The following is a 14,594-nucleotide window of genomic DNA, read 5'->3' as shown; positions in this document are numbered from 1 at the left end:
CGGTGATTCCTCCTGGGAGGTACAGGTCACAATGGATTCCGGGGCAGAAGGGAACTTTATGTCCTCGTTCTTCGCCCAACAGCACGCTATCCCGTTGGTACCACTTCCTCACTCAGTACCCATCAGGGTGGTAAACGGGTCGACCTTATCATCCCAGATTACCCACCAAACAGCACCCCTTTAAGCTCTCAATTCCACCTTTTTATCGGGAGACGGTGTCCCTGCTCATTATGCCAGAGGGCATCGATCAGGTGCTCCTCGGGGTTCCCTGGCTCTGTTGCCATTCCCCTCATATAGAGTTCTCCTCGGGGAGAATAATAGAATGGAGCAAAGACTGTGTGGGAAAGTGCATGGGGGGAGTCGTCCAAGTAGCCTCTGCGGAGGTGCCTGCAGATCTTTCCGCGCCACCTACTGGGAATCTGAAGACCGTGGCTCCGGTCGTCCTCAAGTCACTGCTGCCAGGCAAGACCTTTGTCCCGCCTCATCTACGGTCCAAGGTTCTCACGTGGGCACACGCGTCCAGGGTGGATGGTCACTTTGGCTACAAGCAGACCACAAAACTCCTGGCAAGCTCTTATTGGTGGCCGCACAGGGCTCGGGACGCTAAAAAATACATTCAGGCATACGCCTCTTATGCTCGGAGCAGCTCCTCTAAACAGAGGCTGGCTGGGTTACTGTATCCCTTGCCGGTGGCAGACCGGGCAATGGAGGTTCGCGACAGTCTGGGTCGCACCCCGCATGTCACGCTATCCTCTAAAGTGAGTGAAGACGCCCGTCGACACACATCGGTGCCCCGCTCCAACTTCTCCTGGCGACTTAGCCATCCCTGACGCCTTCCACGTGTCCCTTCTCAAACCTGTTCACATGTCCCTGTTTTCCGAGTCATCTGCGGAGTCAGACTTGTCTTCGGACGAGCCTGAGGCCTATGCCTCTGTGGGACACAAGGTGGTACGTGGCAAAAAACTTTATTTGGTGGATTGGAAGGCTCAAGGGGAAGGGGGCCCTAGGGGGGGTAATGTTAGGTGTCGCGTTCCTGCTGCGGTTCTACAGGAATCCAGAGCCTCACATTCTGCAGTCTCCCATTGTCTTTCGACCGACCGACCGCAGAGGAGATTGCTCAGCAATCCCAGCTTCCCAGACACTCTGCCCAGACCTGCTCTGTGGGGCTGGCTATTGCTGCCACCTTTGGGTCAGCAATGGCAATGCAGTCTGCTCAGCAGCAAATCGCTCCAGAGGCTAAGTCCTTCTGTCGCTCCACTGAGCATGCTCACGAGACAATCTCCCATTGCAGAACGCGAGCCACATGTCCAGATCCTTCTCCAGATCTGATTGGTCCATCTCAGGGATCTGGAAGCTTCCGGAAAGTCCTGGCTATAAAAGGTTTGCATGGCCGCTCAGCCATGCGCTAGTATAGTCTCTAGTTGCTACTGTGTGAATGATGATGGTTGCATGAACCTGCGAATGACTCATTAAGATCCCCTCCCTCTGATATTATGAGTGTGTATAGGGACTTAGTGGGTCGCCCTCCCAGGGCCGTGGGGTACCGGGCCGGTGTCAGTGGGATGTGTCACAGCAGCGGTGGCCCTGGGCGCCCAAGTCAATGGCGGGGATGTGAATGGTGTAATGGAATGGAATAGTTTGTGACGCCACCTGTGGTGTTCGGCAAGGGAGGTGTTAAGCCGACGCTGCAAAGAGATCCTCTGGGACAGATGGTGTGATGCAGCAATGATGGTATAGCCCTCCACAGGCAGGGCTGTTGTCCCAGGGCAGTGTAGATGTGGGGACACTTTGATGGTGTAGTGTCCGGCGCAGGGGATGTAGCAGTGTCAGGCAGACGGACGCAGGAAGGAATGGAGGACACCAGGGCATGTAGTTCCAAGGCTTTACTCACAGTCAGTAGTGCCCGCTTCTGTGCCGTGTTCTCCAGGTCAGGGACCCAGTCAACCTCAGGCAAGATGGAAAGCTCCCCTCCACACTCCGCCAACTTATGTGCTTTTCCTGAACGTCTCCTCTATAGCGCCTTGAAGTGTGAAGATCTCCAGTACCGTGGTACGCTGGAGTTCCTCCTGTCAGATGTTCCCAAGAACATCCCGGAACTTAGGTGGTCAGTGACCTGCAGTATGCCAAAATAGGTATATGCCAGGTATCCTATGTCACAGTATCCACCGCAAGACAGGGAGTTGTCACCTCCCTATGTTCCGTACTACACTCTTTACCCGATCTTTGGCTACTATTTGTGATTTACTCACACTAGCATCTAGAAACTAACCCTAGTACACTGATGAAGGTCTATCACGACTGAAACGTTTGTAACTAGTGGCTATTGTATATATTAAAATTCTGATTTTTTTTGCACCAAAAATCCTTGGGTGTGCCCGGTATTTGATATCACCAACCATTCCCATTTTATTTAGGTGCATCTATATATATGGCCCACCCTGTAGTGATTTACACTGTGTAACTCTGGTTTCACCATGCCCTTCCAGTGGCCAGCTTTCAAGATTAGGTGAAATGGAGATACCATGGCTATTTGCTGGCTTTCATGCCAGTTCTCATGGTCATAACCCATTCGGGCCGGGTTCAGTCATTTAACCCTTTCAGTAACGCCCTTCGGTGCCCACTTAGATGCCCTTTTTATGCAGTTTTATCATATTTGTAGCTGCTTTTAAGCGTTATTCACAGCAGGGCTCCTCGCCGCATTGTATTTTATTAGAGCAGGTGGAGGCGTTGGTCTGCTCCTATCACCAAAATGTACCTTTCAGGTTATCCCTCAAGTACCCTCACTTGTCTCTTCTTTTGAGGTCCATGCCGTCAGACTCTACACCCCCTTCTCAATGCAAGTGGCGGTGGTATATCATTCTCCCGGCCCCTCCCATCAGTTCCTGGATCATTTTGCCACTTGGCTTCCACATTTTCTCTCTTGTGACATCCCTACCCTCATCATGGGCGATTTCAACATCCCCATTGCTCTTCCCCTCTCCCTATCTGCTACTCACCTTTTATCTCTAACCTCCTCGTTCAGCCTTTCGCAGCTTACTAATTCTCCAATGCATGGAGACAGAAACTCCCTCGACTTGGTCTTCTCTCGGCTTTGTGCCATGGATGATTTTGCAAACTCCCCTCTCCCGCTCTCTGACCACAACCTTCTTTCATTCTCTATCAAGAACTGCCAGGCCGCTCAGGTCACCCCCACTGTCCATACTTATAGAAACATACAGGCCATTAACACCCAGAAACTTATGGAGAACTTGCAGTCTTCATTGGCCCCTATCTCCTCCCTCTCATGTCCTGATTCTGCATTGAAACATTACAATGAAACACTTCAAAGTGCCCTGGATGAATTTGCACCTCCTAAACATAGACCACCACAACACAGATGGCGACAACCCTGGCATACCCTGCAAACACGTTTCCTGCAGCGGCGCTCCAGGTGCGCTGAACGTCTGTGGAGAAAATCCAATCTACACGAAGATTTCATCCATTATAAGTTTATGCTTAGAACATACAACACTGCCCTTCACATCTCAAAACAAACCTATTTCAACACGCTCATCACCTCACTGTCCAATAACCCTAAACGTCTCTTTGACACTTTTCATTCTTTACTCAACCCAAGAGTACAGGCCCCAACCACGGAGCTTCAACCTAACGATCTGGTGAATTACTTCAAAGAAAAAATTGACCAGCTCGGACAGGAAATTATCTCCCTATCACCTCATACCATGCACTGTCCTCTGTTGTGAGTTCATTTTTCCCTTCACCAGTGAGGTCTGATGAACTCCCTCTTCTGGCGAAGGAAGGTAGTGAGGCTGATCACCAAACAGCTGAGCAGGTAGATGATGACTGGGTCACAGGAACTGATGACTGGATATAAGGCAGCCGACGCCCTGCTGCCTCGCTGGTGAATTCCTGCTGGATTCTTGGAGACCAGTCTGATTTCTGCTTCTCAAAGCTAAGTGTTGCTCTGCCTTTTGTACACTTTAGTTCTGGTTTTGTTTGCCTTGTTTTTTGGAGTTCAGCCATCCCCGGCCGGGGGTGAGCTGAATTCCATTTTTGTCTCTGATCTGTTGATCTCTGGCTCTGTCTTCAGAATATACCTAAGTGCTGATATAGTCTTTTTGAAGCCTAGTGACTTCAGGGCCTGTTTTTCCTATTAGTCTGTTGGTTCATTTTTGGATAGGGTTTTTGCGGATTGCAGACAGCAGCTTTTCTATCCTGTCCTATTTAGTTAGCTTGGGCTCCATCATTTGCTCAAACTATCTTTCTATCTGTGTTAGTGTTTTTCATCTTGCTTCACAGTCATTATATGTTGGGGGCTGCCTATTCCTTTGGGGTCTGCTCTGGGGCAGTTTAGATTTCCCCTTTCTGTCTTTAGGCTAATTTAGTTCTCCGGCTGTGATCGAGGGGTCTAAGGCACCGTAGGAACCCCCCACGGCTACTGCTAGTTGTTGTGGATAGGTTCAGGGGTCTGCAATCCGATAGCTTCCAACTTCTCTGGTTTTCTGGACTTAGCTATTATTTTTGTTTTTTCCTCCTTCGGTGACTCATCCATAACAGTCCTCCCTCCCCCACTGCATCTAGCGCACTCTATGATTTTGAACCAGTCACAGAAGAAGAAGTAAGCAGGCTCCTTGCATCATCTCGCCCAACTACTTGCACCAGTGACCCATTTCTGTCACATCTCCTCCAGTCCCTTTCCCCTGCTCTCACCCCTCACCTAACTAAAATAACCTCTCTCTCTCTTCTGGTATCTTTCCCTCCTCATTTAACCATGCCATCATATATCCACTACTTAAAAAAACCATCCCTCGACCAAAACTGTGCCGCTAAGGGTACCGTTACACCTAGCGACTCACCAGCGATCCTGACCAGCGATATGATGCGGTCAGGATCGCTGCCACACAGGCAGATCTCACCAGCGACATCGCAGGGGACGGGGATCGCTACTTACCTGCGTCCTCCCGCCCGGCTCCACGCGTCGCTCATCGTCACAGCAGGAAGCGCCGCAGGAAGCTGGCGATGAGAAATGATCCAGGAGCTTCTCGCGCGATCAGCAATAACCAGCGGGGGAGCCGGTCGGAGGTAAGTATCACATGCAGCGATATCGCTAGCAATATCGCTGCAACGTCACAAAATCGGTGACTTTACAGCAATATTGCTAGCGATATCACAGTGTGTAACGGGGGCTTTACTATAGACTTGTCTCTAATCTTCCCTTCATCTCTAAACTCCTGGATTGCCTGTCAACTCCCGTCTTATCTACTATTTCTTTGATAACTCTCTTCTCGACCCTCTCCAATCCAGTTTCCGTTCTTTACGCCCTACTAAAACTGCCCTCACTAAAGTCTCTAATGATCTACTAACAGCTAAATCAAATGGTCATTAGTCCATGCTAATTCTCTTGGATCTCTCTGCAGCATTTGACACTGTGGATCATCAGCTCTTCCTCACTATGCTCCGTTCCATTGGCCTCAAGGACACCGTTCTCTCCTGGTTCTCCTCCTATCTCTCTGACCGCTCCTTTACTGTATCTTTTGCAGGTTCCTCCTCCTCTCATCTTCCCCTTACTGTTGGGGTTCCTCAAGGATCAGGTCAAACAATCAGTAGATTGGTCAAACAATCAGTAGATTTGGTTTCCAGTACCATCGCTATGCTGATGACACCCAATTATACGCTTCTTCTTCTGACATCACGCCTGCCTTTCTAGAAAACACCAGCGATTGTCTAAACGCTGTGTCTAATATCATGTCCTCACTATATCTGAAACTGAACCTGTCAAAGACTGAACTCCTTGTGTTTCCTCCCGTTACTAATGTACCTATACCCGACATTGCCATTTCCGTGTGTGGTTCCACTATTACTCCCCAGCAACATGCCCGCTGTCTTGGGGTCATACTTGACTCCGAGCTTTCCTTTGCCCCCCACATCCGATCACTGGCTCGCTCTTGTTATCTGCACCTCAAAAACATTTCTAGAATTCGACCTTTTCTTACTTTTGACTCCACAAAAACTCTTAGGCTGTGTGCCCATGTAAGCGGTTTTGAAGCATTTGTCCAGGTCAAAATGCTTCAAAAACGCATACAAGAAGCATCCCATTCGTTTTAAATGAAGTCCACACATTTTGTGCACATTGATGCGCTTTTTTTCCGCGAAAAACGCTTCACGGTAAAAAATGCAGCATGCTCATTAATTTTGCAGAAAAGTCAGCGTTTTTGCTCTTTCCTATGAGTCAGAAAACACATGGAAAAAAACGCATAAACGCGCGTTTTCTGGGAAGGAGTCTGATTTTGAAGCAGAAATTTTCTGCATACGTGGGCACATAGCCTCACTGTTTCTCTTATTATTCTCGTCTTGACTATTGTAACTCTCTTCTAATCGGTCTCCCTCTTACCAAACTCTCCCCCCTCCAATCTGTCTAGAATGCTGCAGCCGGGATCATATTCCTCGACAATCGTTAGGCTAAGTTCACACATAGCGGAATTCCCACGGAAGTTACCGCAAGAATTCCGGAATTCCATTCCGCGGGAAAATCGCATTTTAAATTCCCGCGATTTTCCCGTGGAAAAACTAGCGATTTGCAAGCATAATTAGCTTACGGAATGCTAGCGTTTTCCAAGCGATCTGGAGCATCGCTTGGAGAACTGATTCACAGGTTGGTCACACTCGTCAAACATAGTGTTTGACGAGTGTGACCAACATTTTACTATTGAGGCTGCCTATGCAGCATCAGTAGTAAAAGATAGAATGTAAAAAATAATCAAAAAAAATATTGTTATTCTCATCTTCCGGCGTCCCACGCAGCCTTTCCGCCTCTCTCCACGCTCCCGGCATCGTCCGGTCCGAGACCGCGACGTCATTGCAGTCATTCTCGCAAAGGATTACTGGGACCGGAAGATGCTGGGAGCGTGGAGAGAGGCGGGAAGTCCTCACCCACAAAGCTCTCCGTGGCTCAGCGCCACCCTACATCTCCTCCCTCGTTTCAGTCTACCACCCTATCCGCGCCCTCCGTTCTGCTGACCTGAGGTTAGCATCCTCAATAATCAGAACCTCCCACTCCCGTCTCCAAGACTTTACACGTGCTGCACCAATTCTTTGGAATGCACTTCCCAGGCCAATACGATTAGTCCCCAATCCCCACAATTTTAAGCGTGCCCTGAAAACCACATTTATTCAGACTGGCCTATCGCCTCAACACATTAACCTAATCTATCCCTGTGTGGCACAGCCAAAAGTTTTACCATAACCAGGTTCCCCGCGTCATGTTCCCACATGCTTTATGCATCCATTAGCCCTCTGTGTCTGTACTGTTACACACTTAACATTATGGCTGGTCCATACAATCAGGGCAACTGTTACCACCCACCTTTCGTGTCTACCTCTTTCCTCATAGACTGTAAGCTTGCGAGCAGGGCCCTCATTCCTCTTGGTATCTGTTATAATCTATGTGATTATTGTTATGCTGTAATGTCTATTGTCTGTACAAGTCCCCTCTGAAATGTAAAGTGCTGCGGAATATGTCAGCGCTATAAAAATAAAATTTATTATTATTTATTTTTAAGTTTTGTCATTAAATCTGTAAAAAAAAAAAAAAACTAAAAAAAAAAGGGGGAAAAAAAATTCTGAATAAAAAAAAAAAAGCTTCAGTTTGGTAAAACATGGCTTCTGGAATAAGATGAAGAAAATTCCCCTCTAGGGGCCACAAGCTGCATTCCCCCTGGTGACGGTGTGACTTCCTGTCGTCCACACTTCTCTCCTATGGGGAGATGCTGGACAGTGTGGGCGGGGCCACAGCTTCCTCCCGTCTGCTCTATGGAGGAGGTGGCGCCGCCCCTTCTGGTCACATGGGCATGACGTCACCACAGGTCCTGTGTGCACAGAGCAGTCATATATGTGCCGGACGCTCCTGGACCTTCTGCTTTCTGGGCCGGTTCCTCCTGTAAGTCCTATTAACCCTTCCGCCCCCTGTCTTCTCCTTTCTGACAGGACAATCTCTGAATTCGGACAGTGTGACAGGAATTTCAGCAATGTGGAAGGAAGAAATGACAATTTTACTGTTTTCCTCACAGAAATGTCACTTTAGCCCCAAATATATCATTGTCCTAAAGGTGACAGGAGCGCTGAGGCCGCACAGTGCGCCGTGTCTAATGAGTGCCGATACCCCACAGGCTCGGGAGGGAAGGGGCGCCATTGTGGCTGGGATAGACGGCGGACGCCGTGTGACGTGTGAAGAGCTCTGACACCAGAACAGCAGAGACCCCACAAGTGGCCCCATGTTACCCCCTCCACCTCTGGGGGCTCATCTAGGGGGCAGGGAGGATTATTAACCCTCAGGGGTCACAGAATTGTGTAACATTGAGCGGAGGAATGAAATGTTCCCAGTAAAATGTCGCTCCGTCCCCAAGTCTGTAATTATCACACGGGAGAAGAGGAGAAAACAGAAACCACTTGTTCCACAATTTCCCCTGAGCGCCGATACCCCATAAGGGGCCGGACACTCCTCAGGAGGGAAGGGGCGCCATTGTGGCTGGGATAGACGGTGGACGCCGTGTGAAGAGCTCTGACACCAGAACAGCAGAGACCCCACAAGTGGCCCCATGTTACCCCCTCCACCTCTGGGGGCTCATCTAGGGGGCAGGGAGGATTATTAATCCTCAGGGGAATCGCTTGTGTAATACACGACCGCTCCAAAGTTTGGGGTCACCCAGACAATTTTGTTTTCCATGAAAACTCCGACTTTTATTCATCTATTGAGTTGCCAAATTAATTTAACCCCTTAAAGGGAGTCTGTCACCCCATTTTAGCGCTATAAGCTGGGGCCGCCGCCATCAGGGGCTTATCTCCAGCATTCTGTAATGCATTCTGTAATGCTGTAGATAAGCCCCCGATGTAACCTAAAGATAAGAAAAACACGTTAGATTATACTCACCCCGGCGTTCAGTCCGGTCCGATTGGTGTCTCCTTCCCGTCCGGCGCCTCCCATCTTCATACGATGATGTCCTCCTAACTTCTCCCTCGGCTCCTGTGCAGGCGTGCTTTATTGGCCCTGTTGAGGGCAGAGCAGAGTACTGCAGTGCGAGGGGCCGGGAAGGTCACAGAGGTCCCGCGCATGCGCACTGCAGTACTCTGCTCTGCCTTCTACAGGGCAGATAAAGTACGCCTGCACAGGAGCCGAGGGAGAAGGTAGGAGGAGGACGTCATCGTATGAAGATGGGAGGCCCTGGACCGGACTGCAACACCCCCCGCCCCCCGGTGAGTATAATCTCACGTGTTTTTCTTACCTTTCGGGTTACATCGGGGGCTTATCTACAGCATTACAGAATGCTGTGGATAAGCCCCTGATGGCGGTGGCCGCAGCTGATAGGGCTAAAATGGGGTGACAGATTCCCTTTAATAAACGGAGCTTTTTTCGTTTTTCGCTCCCCTTATTTCCAGAGCCATAATTTGTATATTTCTCCGTCAGTATGGCCGTGTGAGGGTTATTTTTTGCGGGGTGAGTTGTGCTTTTGAACGACACCATTGCTTCTACCATGTCTTGTACTCAAAATCGGGAAAAAAATTCCAAGTGCGGTGAAATTGCAAAAAAAGTGCAATGCCACACTTGTTTCTTGCTTGGCTTTTTTGCTAGGTTCACTAAATGCTAAAACTGCCCTGCCATCATGATTCTCCGGGTCATTACGAGTTCATAGATACCAAACATGTCTACGTTCTTTTATCTAAGTGGTGAAAAAAAATACAAAATTTGCTAAAAAATAAGCACAATTTTCCAAGCCCCGTAACATCTCCATTTTTCGTGATCTTGTGCTTGGTGAGGGCTTATTTTTTGCGTACCGGGCTGATGGTTTTAATGATACCACGTTTTTGCAGATACATTCTTTTGATCACCCGTTATTGCATTTTAATGCAATGTCACGGCGACCAAAAAAAACGTAATTCTGTCATTTGATTTTTTTTCTCGCTACGCCGTTTAGCAGTCGGGTTCATCCTTTTTTTATTGATCGGGCGATTCTGAATGCGGGGATACCTAATATCTGTAGGTTTGATTTTTTTTTTTATTTTATTTTGATTGGGGCGAAAGAGGGGTGATTTGAATTTTTGTTTTATTTTCTTTCATTTTTAAACACTTTTTTGTTATTTTTGGCATGCTTCAATAGCCTCCAAGGGAGAGTAGAAGCATGCCATACTTGATCGGCTCTGCTACATATGGGAGATGAGCAGATCGCCCATATGTAGCAGTAATACAGCATTGCTATGAGCAATCTGACGGCAACAACCATAGAGGTCTCTATGAGACCTCTGATTGTCATGGCAACGCGTCGCTGACACCCGATCACGTGACGGGGGTTGGTGATACGCTCATTTCCGGCTGGACGCCGGAAGTACTAGTTTAATGCCCGCTGTCAGTGTTTGACAGTGAGATTTAACTAGTTAATAGGCGCGGGCAGATCTTGATTCCGCCCGCGCCTCTTGCCGGCACATGTCAGCTGTTTATAACAGCTGACATGTCGAGGTTTTGAAGTGGGCTCACCACCGGAGCCCACATCAAAGCAGAAGATACTGACCGCTGATGTACTATCCCGTCAGCGGTCTGTAAGGGGTTAAAATCTCGTCCAGACATTGACAAGGTTCGAAAAAAAGATTTTTATTTAAAATAATAATTTTCTCCTTTAAACTTTGCTTTCGTCAAAGAATGCTCCCTTTTCAGCAATTTCAGCATTGCAGACCTTTGGCATGTGTACCATACGGTCAAGCTGCTCCCACAACTGCTCAATGGGGTTGCGATCTGGTGACTGCGCTGGCCACTCCATTACAGATAGGATACCAGCTGCCGGTTTCTTCCCTAAATAGTTCTTGCATAATTTGGAGGTGTGCTTTGGGTCATTGTCCTGTTGTAGGATGAAATTGGCTCCAATCAGACTCTGTCCACAGGGTATGGCATGGCATTGCAAAATGGAGTGATAGCCTTCCTTATTCAAAATCTCTTTTACCTTGTACAAATCTCCCACTTTACCAGCAAGAAAGCAACCCCAGACATCACATTACCTCCACCATGCTTGACAGATGGCGTCAGGCACTCTTCCAGCATCTTTTCAGTCGTTCTGCGTCTCACAAATGTTCTTCTGTGTGATACAAACACCTCACACTTGGATTCGTCTGTCCATAACACTTTTTTCCAATCTTCCTCTGTTCAATGTCTGTGTTCTTTTGCCCATATTAATGTTTTCTTTCTATTAGCCAGTCTCAGATATGGCTTTTTCTTTGCCACTCTGCCCTGAAGGCCAGCATCCCGGAGTCGCCTCTTCACTGTAGACGTTGACTCTGGCGTTTTGTGGGTACTATTTATTGAAGCTGCCAGTTGAGGACCTGTGAGGCATCGATTTCTCAAACTACAGACTTTAATGTACTTGTTACTCAGTTGTGCAGTGGGGCCTCCTACTTTTCTTTCTACTATGGTTAAAGCCTGTTTTTGCTCTAGGAGTAGTACACACCGTTGTAGGAAATCTTCAGTTTTCTTGGCAATTTCTTATATAGAATTTCTAAGAACGAGAATAGACTGTCAAGTTTCACATGAAAGTTCTTTTTTTTTCTGGCCATTTTGAGAGTTTAATGGAACCAACAAATGTAATGCTCCAGATTCTCAACTAGCTCAAAGGAAGGTCAGGTTTATAGCTTCTCTAATCAGCCAAACTGTTTTCAGCTGTGCTAACATACTTGCATAAGGTTTTTCAAGGGTATTCTAACCATCCATTAGCCTTCTTACACAGTTATCAAGCACAAAGTACCATAAGAACACTGGAGTGATGGTTGTTGGAAATGGGCCTCTATACACCTATGAAGATATTGCATTACAAACCAGACGTTTGCAGCGAGAATAGTCATATACCACATTAACAATGTATAGGGTGTATTTCTGAATCGTTTAATGTTAGCTTCATTAGAGAAAACTGCTTTTCTTTCAAAAATAAGGAAATTTCTAAGTGACCCTAAACTTTTACATGGTAGTGTGCTTTAATATTAGCCGTATTTCCTGTTGGCAGGTATACCTTTTCTTTTAGGATTTCATTAAAAACTTCCACCAGTGGAGAAGAAACCTCTTCTACTAATGTTTTGCAGAACTCCCCTGGCAGCCCATCTGGTCCGGGGGCCTCGCTATTTTTCAGGGAGTTAATAGTGTCTAGTATCTCTTCCTTTCTTATTGTAGAGTTGAATCTTTCTCACCTTCTGAGACTGTTGGGAGGGATAGTCTGTCTAGGAATGTCTTCCCCTCTTCTCCATCTACTGGTTCTTGTTCATACAATGTGTTATAGTATTTATGCCAGCTGTCATTTATGATTTTTGGGTCTGTTTGTGGTGAACCTTTGTGATCATTCAAGCTACCTATAAATATCATAGGTGTTCGACCTTTTGCCAAGCGAGCCAATAATGAACCAGCCTTATTAGGCTGGTTTCACATTTGCGCTTTTGTGCGCTGCGCATCGTGCGCACCCGTGCGCATGCGCACTGCGCACCTATGTTTAACATGACGTGCGCATGGTCTTGCGCACGGTTGCGTTTTCGTGCGCATGCATTTTTTTGTCTTTTGCGCCAGGCGCGCCAGACGCAACATGTTGGATTTTTTGGTGCGCCCTGTCTCGGCAAAAAAACGCATGCGCACGCTTGCGCACGGAATGCGCAAAAACAACACATTGAAGTCTATGGGAACGCATGCGTGAGCATGGTCTTGCGCACGGTTGCGTTTTTTTGCGCATGCGTTTTTGAGTGAAACAAGTCTAGAATGTTCTCTAGACAATGGAAAAAATGTCACACCTAAAAACGCATGTGCATAAAAAAAAGCAAACGCATGCAAAAACGCATGTAAAACGCAAGCAACGCTGCGTTTTTTTGACGCATCAGCGTGCGCATGATGTTAAAAAAACGCGCGTTTGTTTTGCGTTTTTCTTTGCGTTTTTTATGCGCACGATGCGCTGCGCAAAAAAACGCTAATGTGAAACTAGCCTTACCGTATCTAAAAATTCAGATGTTTTTTGGTTCCCCCTTATTCTTTCTAGTCTGTCCAGCTAAAGGTCAAATTCCGCTTTAGCTTTGATCCATTTATGCCTATTTTCTAAATTGGGTCAGTTAACCCCCAAGGGTGGTTTGCACGTTCATGACCAGGCCAATTTTTACAATTTTGACCACTGTCACTTTATGAGGTAATAACTCTGAAACACTTCCATGGATCCCAGTGATTCTGACATTGTTTTCTCGTGACATATTGTACTTCATGTTAGTGGTAAAATTTCATTCAATTAACTTGCGTTTATTTGTGAAAAAAACGGAAATTTGGCGAAAATTTTTAAAATTTCGCAATTTTCCAACTTTGAATTTTTATGCCCTTAAATCACAGAGGTACGGCACACAAAAAACTTAATAAGTAACATTTCCCACATGTTTACTTTACATCACCACAATTTTGGAACCAAAACTTTTTTTTGTTAGGAAGTTATAAGGGTTAAAAGTTGACCAGCGATTTCTCATTTTTGCAACACCATTTTATTTTTAGGACCACATCACATTTGAAGCCACTTTGAGGGGTCTATGTGATAGAAAATACCCAAAAGTGACACCACTCTAAAAACTGCACCCCCTTAAGGTGCTCAAAACCACATTCAAGGAGTTTATTAACCCTTCAGGTGCATCACAGGAATTTTTTGAATATTTAAAAAAATGAACATTTAACTTTTTTCACAAAAAAAATACTTCAGATTCAATTTTTTTTATTTTACCAAGGGTAACAGGAGAAATTGGACTGCAAAAGTTATTGTGCAGTTTGTCCTGAGTACGCTGATACCTGATATGTGGGGGGGAACCACTGTTTCGGCGCATGACAGAGCTCAGAAGGGAAGGAGCGCCGTTTGACTTTTTCAATGCAAAATTGGCTGGAATTCAGATTGGATGCCATGTCACGTTTGGAGAGACCCTGAATTACCTAAACAGTGGAAACCCCCCACAAGTGACCCATTTTGGAAACTAGACCCCCCCAGGAACTTATCTAGATGTGTGGTGAGAACTTTGAACCCACAAGGGCTTCACAGAAGTTTATAACGTACAGCCGTACAATTAAAAAATCATATTTTTTCCACAAAAATGATCTTTTCACCCCCAATTTTTATTTTTCCAAGGGTAACAGGACCCTAAAAGTTATTGTGCAATTTGTCCTGAGTACGCTGATACCTCACATGTGGGGGTAAACGACTATTTGGGCGCATGGCAGAGCTCGAAAGGGAAGCAGCGCCATTTGACGTTTTTGGCTGAAATTGAGATCGGACACCATGTCGCGTTTGGAGAGCCCCTGATGTACCAAAACAGTGAAACCCCCCACAAATGACCCCATTTTGGAAACTAGACCCCCTAAGGAACTTATCTAGATGTGTGGTGAGCACTTTTAAACCCCCAGTGCTTCACAGAAGTTTATAATGACTGGGCGTGAAAATAAAAAAATCGTATTTTTTCCACAAACATGATCTTTTAGTCCCCATTTTTTTTATTTTCCCAAGGGTAACAAGAGAAGTTGGAACCAAAAGTTGTTGTCCAATTTGTCCTGAGTACGCTGATAC

General features: G+C 46.5%; 1 long non-coding RNA gene across 3 annotated transcripts in view; it reads left to right on the top strand.

Annotated features, from left to right (window-relative positions):
* Positions 1-14,594, top strand: part of LOC141077453 (uncharacterized) — a 128,769-nt gene that overhangs the window by 94,509 nt on the left and 19,666 nt on the right. Inside the window, exon 1 of one of the 3 annotated variants that reach the window (XR_012227563.1) lies at positions 7,875-7,936. The exons of the other annotated variants lie outside the window; for them this stretch is intronic. This is a non-coding gene — a long non-coding RNA (uncharacterized lncRNA). Of the gene's footprint in view, positions 1-7,874; positions 7,937-14,594 lie in introns of those variants that run through there. 3 annotated transcript variants of the gene reach the window in all.

The sequence above is a fragment of the Dendrobates tinctorius genome, unplaced genomic scaffold (genome assembly GCF_039654945.1).
Source record: "Dendrobates tinctorius isolate UK_male_01 unplaced genomic scaffold, ASM3965494v1 ptg000452l, whole genome shotgun sequence".
NCBI lineage: Eukaryota > Metazoa > Chordata > Amphibia > Anura > Dendrobatidae > Dendrobates > Dendrobates tinctorius.
This window is presented reverse-complemented; position numbering and strand designations above follow the sequence as displayed.